Here is a 6000-nt window from a genome sequence, read left to right as displayed (position 1 = left end):
GAATATACATAAAAATTGCGAAAAAACATTGAAAGACGGCTTTCTGCGGATTTCAAATATGATACATTTTGATTCCGGAAACCCATCGGGTTCGGGCTCCATCGCTATCGCAATGCCCCAAGGGTTCTTTTGTATTTCGTTTAAATAACGAAAATACACAAAATGCATTGAAAATGGGCCTTGGCGCAGACCTAAAATTTTATGAAACATTGTTTATAATACCGTCGGGTTCGCAAAATCGGGTTGCACACATATACATGTAAAGGCCCCGCCCCTTGGTTTCAGCCAATAGCGATCCGATAATGTAACATGGGCCGTTGATCTGAGTGCTCGATCAACGGTCCACGTTTAATCGCCGATCGCAATCGCAACTTCACCTTGGTCTGTGTCGATAACGCTGACTCGCCTCCGGCGATTGCGACCTGCCGATCCGTTCATCAGCGATCACTGATTGGTGGCGTCCAGCGCCGATTGCCACTGCCTGCGAACGCCGATTTACGATTTAGCCGTTTAGATCTGGGTCGTTGATCGGCCAGATCTAACGACAGCTGTGTGTTCTTGAGTTTTAAGCCTGCGATAAGGGTTTTTGACTGTTTAAATGCGTTTTTTGCCTCTCGATAGTGCATTTCTTCCCTTCCAAGGGCTCTCCTCCCTCGTTTGTTTCGATTGATGGATGATCTTAAGCACTTTTGAAGACTTAGGGAGTGCTTTGGAGCATATTTGGATCCCTTGGGATGATTCTTAAGCAAATTTGGAGACTTTTAGAACATATATGGATCCAATTTTGGGCCTTTTGTCAGCGAGGCTAACATTGGCTCCTTCTGGGGATGAAATCCTCCCTGTGAGGTTTCAAGAACTACAGATCAATGCCTTTCCTGTAAACAACAAGATCAAATCTTCCTCCTAGTGTTGCATTGGGCATGGAGTCTATTTAGCATGAAATAAAAACTTTGAAAACAACATATTTACAATACCAAGGCTTGAAAGCCTTAACTGAAATAAAGTTTGAAGAACAACCCATTGACTGGGCCATCAAAAACATCTCCTCCTTCCTTTGATGCATCCCTTTTGAGAAAACAGTCACCAAACTGAAAATTGACCCTTTTTACCTTTCTATCAAAGGTTTCTCTGTCTTGGTCAATGTGCATATCAGCAAATTCATCAAAGACTTGCAAAAGCCTATTGATTTGATCCTCTACTTCAAAAAATTTCCAGCATTTGACATTATCAGGCAGAGATGGTCTATATTTCACCTCATCTCTGCATGCTTTCAACCTTGGATGTTTTGCTTGGAAGGTTTTGTACACCTGCTGAATAATAAGGTCTTCTTTATACTCTGCTGTGTCATTTGTGACCTGAAAAGTTAATATAAAAGATGAATCAATGTATTCCTCTGTGGGGGACACAAGGACTTCACCTGTTCCTGTAGCTTCCTTAGAGCAAGCCCCATCAAAGAACATGTCCCAAATCTGGGGGTCTTCTTCCTCTATGATCTGGCAAACTGGTTTTTTAAGCTGCGTAGAGGCCAACTAATAAGGCTTGGTAATGTCAAGACCGAGCTTATCCATGATAGCCTTGGGCATTGAATTATGGCTGGCTCCAGTGTCTAGAGGGAAATTGTGAAGGATTTCATCATGAATAGATAGAGAAACATAGAATGATGGGGAGCTGTCTTCACAATTTACAATCATTGGGCTGAGAATAACAGCTGGTTGGTCATCTTGCAGATTTACATAGTCAGTGGAGGCTTGGATGGTTTTAGGCTCAAGAGCCTCAAGGATAGATTTCTTGAAGGACTCATTCTTCATTGGTTCAATTAGAGGCATAGGTATTCTTGGCTTCTGGATTTCTGATTGAAAACTGAAAGAAGAAGGGGACTTGTCAAGGCCTCTTACCTCTATGGCTGGAGCTTTGAGGATGATAGGATCAATTGTTGGTTGCTTCTGCTTATTAGCTTGCTATTCTGCAGGGACAACAGCTTTATGAACAGGAGTTTCTTTGACATTATTCATCATAGACCTCAGATTATATTGGTGCTGATCTACAGTTTGTAGAACAACTTCACCATCCCATTCTTGGCTGATCTGGTCATTGAATAATGACTTCTCATAGGCAGCTTTGGTTAAAAAGGTGGCACTGCCTTTGTCTTCCATACAATGGATCTCATCATCCTCTTCAAACTTCTCTTCTTCCATGACTGCATTCTGAAAAGGGACCTTCACCCTTTGGTCTTCATTGGCCTCTTTGCTTCTTTGCAAAATCTGCAACTGCTCATTAGGTCTTCTATATGGATTTGGATTTGGAGGAGCAAAGGTATTAGGAACCCTTCCTTTCCCAGAATGCTGCTCAACCTTTAATTTGGAAACTTCAGAGGCTAATGACTCTATCATCTTGGCCATTTTATCGATCTTGGGATTTGAAGATGATGAAGGCTCGCCCCTCTGTCTCCTTCTATCAGCGTTACCTTTGAGCTTTTCTACAGCCATGATGTTTGATTCTACTTCCAGGGTTGCATCTTGCATATTAGCCAAAGAAGCACATCGCCTCTCCCTCAACAGTAAACAGAATTCAGAATCAAAGGCACTGGCATAGATGAGTCTAGCAGAGGTAGTGGTGGGTTTTACTTCAGCTGGTATGTTGTTGTACATGTGGTTAAATCTCTTATTAAAATCAGACAACAACTCATCATTTTCCCTCTGTAAGTTCCCAAACTCAGTGTGGTAGTAAAGGAGATCCTTTTTATCCCCCCAATGCTTTAGGAATGCATCATCTAAGGCCTCAATATCTGCTATAGATGCTGGGGTCAATTCCCTGAACCATTTTCTAGTCTTCCCATCTAGGCTTTGGACAAAGACTCTCATCCAGACATCATCTTCACTAATGTCTAGGTTATCAACATAGCTATAGAATGACTCAAGATGTTCTTCAGCTGAAACACCTTCAGTCCCAGTGAACTTAGGCATATACTTCTGATACTCTCTAGTAGGCATAACATTCAAAGGAGTGGGCAGTATTAGAGGTCCATACCTAGCAACTATGATTCTTTCCATTTTGGTAGGTGCTTGTGGACCTGCCATAGCTGTGGTGGCTAAAAGAGTATTGGCAGTCTGAATGATAGAGGGCTGAGGAGTGACTGACAGGACTAAAGGAGTATGATGGATAGGAGGTGAGGTTTCCTTTGGGCTTAAAGCAAAAGGAGAACCTAAAGAATAAGGAGCTTTATGAATCTCTGAGAGTTTTTCTTCACTGCTAGTATTAGATGCTATACTCTCAACATGTATTTGTTCTATTACAAGCCTTTCTTGAAGAGATATAGAAGATTGTTTAGGTTTACCTGAACCTGATGCTCCTTTCTGCAATACCTTTCTCTCTTTGATGATTTTTTCAGGGTCAGGCACTAGGTTAGCGTGCAGCTTTTGAGGATTTCTCCGAGTATGCCTCACAAACTGAGCCATAACTATGAAGTGGAGTCGCCAAGAGGTTCAGCCTCCAGTAGAGTCGCCAAATAGATGATTACAACCAAAAATGTGCCCAGACTTTGTCTATCATCAAAGCTAGATCTATGTCATTTCCCAAGGAAGCTGAGCTTCAGTTTCCTCTCCCCGGCAACGGCACCAATTATGTTCACTCCAAGAAACTCTCCTAGGTTGTAGCTCAAAGATGCTTGGTAACATATAATCTTCAATATTGTTCTATGAACTATTGTAATAAATGATGGTTTGGATCAAGTTAGATAACCATTTCAGCTCTATTCTCACTCAAGGCATGCATGAACACTCTCACCAATACAAGGCTTTAGACCACTAATACTCAATAATTTATAAATTCAATGGATAGATGGAGAATACTGACTGTACCAGCAGATTGCATACATAAACATAAATGAATGGCTAGCTACAGGCAGCAAAAGAGAATACTGACTGTACCGACAGATGCATATATGACCACATATGAATGGCTAGCTACAGGCAGTAAAGAAGCTTGCAAATATAATTCATCAAAGCAGAGATAAGATGACAGTTATCTGGCCTTAGACACAAAAGAAAACATGAACAAACTATTCAAGTGCAAGCATAGAACAAAAAAGAGAATGGACATTGAACATATAATGGCAAAAGAAGCTTATATTGCTAGAATGAAGATGAGAAGCTTGAAGGAACAGAGGAGGAATAATCTCCAGAAGTTGAACCCCTATTACATTTAGCTTTCAGCCTTTTATAGGCCCTTTACAATGATTCTGAGCCTACTGAGGCTCGAAGTCTTAATCTATCCTTTTTGTCCCTTTAACCGTTTGATGCCCTGACTAGGCAAGCATGGGCTTGGAGGATTATTCTTCTGACAGCAGAGTAACTGCATTCAGATATTTTGGCTGCGCTGGCAGGGCTGTTGATGCTCCATGATCAGTTGTTGCTGTGGCTGTGTTGCGCTGTCTATTCTCGGCCTCTATGTCGGTTTGGGGAGGAGCTGCGCGTGCTGTGGCCCTTTCAATGGTTTAACAATGCATGCTTTCTGTTAAAACAGAACAACGCTGCCCTATTTTGGACCTCTGTTGAAAATAATGAATATTTCTGCTTTAAACAGAAAACACAGCAACGCTGAGAATTCCCACCCCTCTCTGTCCTTTTCGGACTTCAACAGTCCTAAAAAATGATTAATTCCTTTATCGGGTCTGCCCTTGGGGTTATCGCAAGTCGCATTCGGCCTGCTCCCTTTGTATTTCGTTAAACAACGAAAATACATAAAAACTGCGAAAAACATTGAAAGATGGCTTTCCGCGGATTTCAAATATGATACATTTTGATTCTGGAAACCCATCGGGTCCGGGCTCCATCGCTATCGCAATGCCCCAAGGTTTCTTTTGTATTTCATTTAAACAACGAAAATACACAAAATGCATTGAAAATGGGCCTTGGCGCGGACCTGAAATTTTATGAAACATTGTTTATAATACCGTCGGGTCTGCAAAATCGGGTCGCACACATATACATGTAAAGGCCCTGCCCCTTGGTTTTCGCCGATAGCGATCCGACGATGTAACGTGGGCCGTCGATCTGTGCGTGGGGTCAATAGTCCACGTTTAATCACCGATCGCAGTCGTAACTTCCCCCTGGTCTGTGCCGATAATGGCGACTCACCGCCGCCGATCGTGAGCCGCCGATCCGATCATTGGCGATCGCTGATTGACGGTGTCCAGTGCCGATTGCCATTGCCCGCGACCGCCAATTTGCGATTTAGCTGCTTCGATTTGGGCCGTTGATCGGCCAGATTTAACAGCAGCTGTGCGTTCTTGAGTTTTAAGCCTGTGATAAGGGTTTTTGACTGTTTAAATGCCTTTTTTAACCTCCGATAGTGCATTTCTGCCCTTCCAAGGGCTCTCCTCCCTCGTTTGTTTCGATCGATGGATGATCTTAAGCACTTTTGAAGACTTAGGGAGTGCTTTGGAGCATATTTGGATCCCTTGGGATGATTCTTAAGCAAATTTGGAGACTTTTAGAACATATATGGATCCAATTTTGGGCCTTTTGTCAGCGAGGCTAACAACACCCATTATGACAAGTCTATTAAAGAAATTTGAAAAGGTGTAAATAAAAATGAAGAAAGAAGAGAATCGAGTAAAAAGTGAAATAAATGTTTCACGAGTCAGACCTTTTAGACCCTTGAAACTGCGTTAGGCTATAAGGGATGCTATTGCTTTTATTTTGATAGAGTAGGAAGTTGAAAATTTGCACTTGAAGAAAAGAATACATGATATTGAATAATCTCTTAACCCAACACCCTTGTTTATGACTCCATTATCTATTTAGGCACCTGAAATAATACCTAGCAAACCTTACAAGATAAAAAAAGGCACAATTGTTGACAATAATTAGGGCATACGTTGTTATGAATATTAATAAGCAACTTGAAATCATAGAGGAAGCATGGGAAATTTCTCTACTGTTGAGAAATTTATCTCAAAGAATTAAACTTTTTTTGAATATTTGCGAAGGGACCTAGAGC

The 6000-nt window shown here is 41.6% G+C and overlaps 1 pseudogene; it reads right to left on the bottom strand.

The window, feature by feature from the left end:
- Positions 1 to 373: 373 nt before the first annotated feature.
- The window catches only part of LOC149140957 (putative protein phosphatase 2C 27), a 32489-nt pseudogene continuing 26862 nt past the window's right edge, over positions 374 to 6000 (bottom strand).

Source organism: Pinus tabuliformis, chromosome X (genome assembly GCF_031772625.1).
Source record: "Pinus tabuliformis cultivar Carrire ecotype Pingquan chromosome X, CPIR1, whole genome shotgun sequence".
In the NCBI taxonomy this organism is placed as follows: Eukaryota; Viridiplantae; Streptophyta; class Pinopsida; order Pinales; family Pinaceae; genus Pinus; species Pinus tabuliformis.
This window is presented reverse-complemented; position numbering and strand designations above follow the sequence as displayed.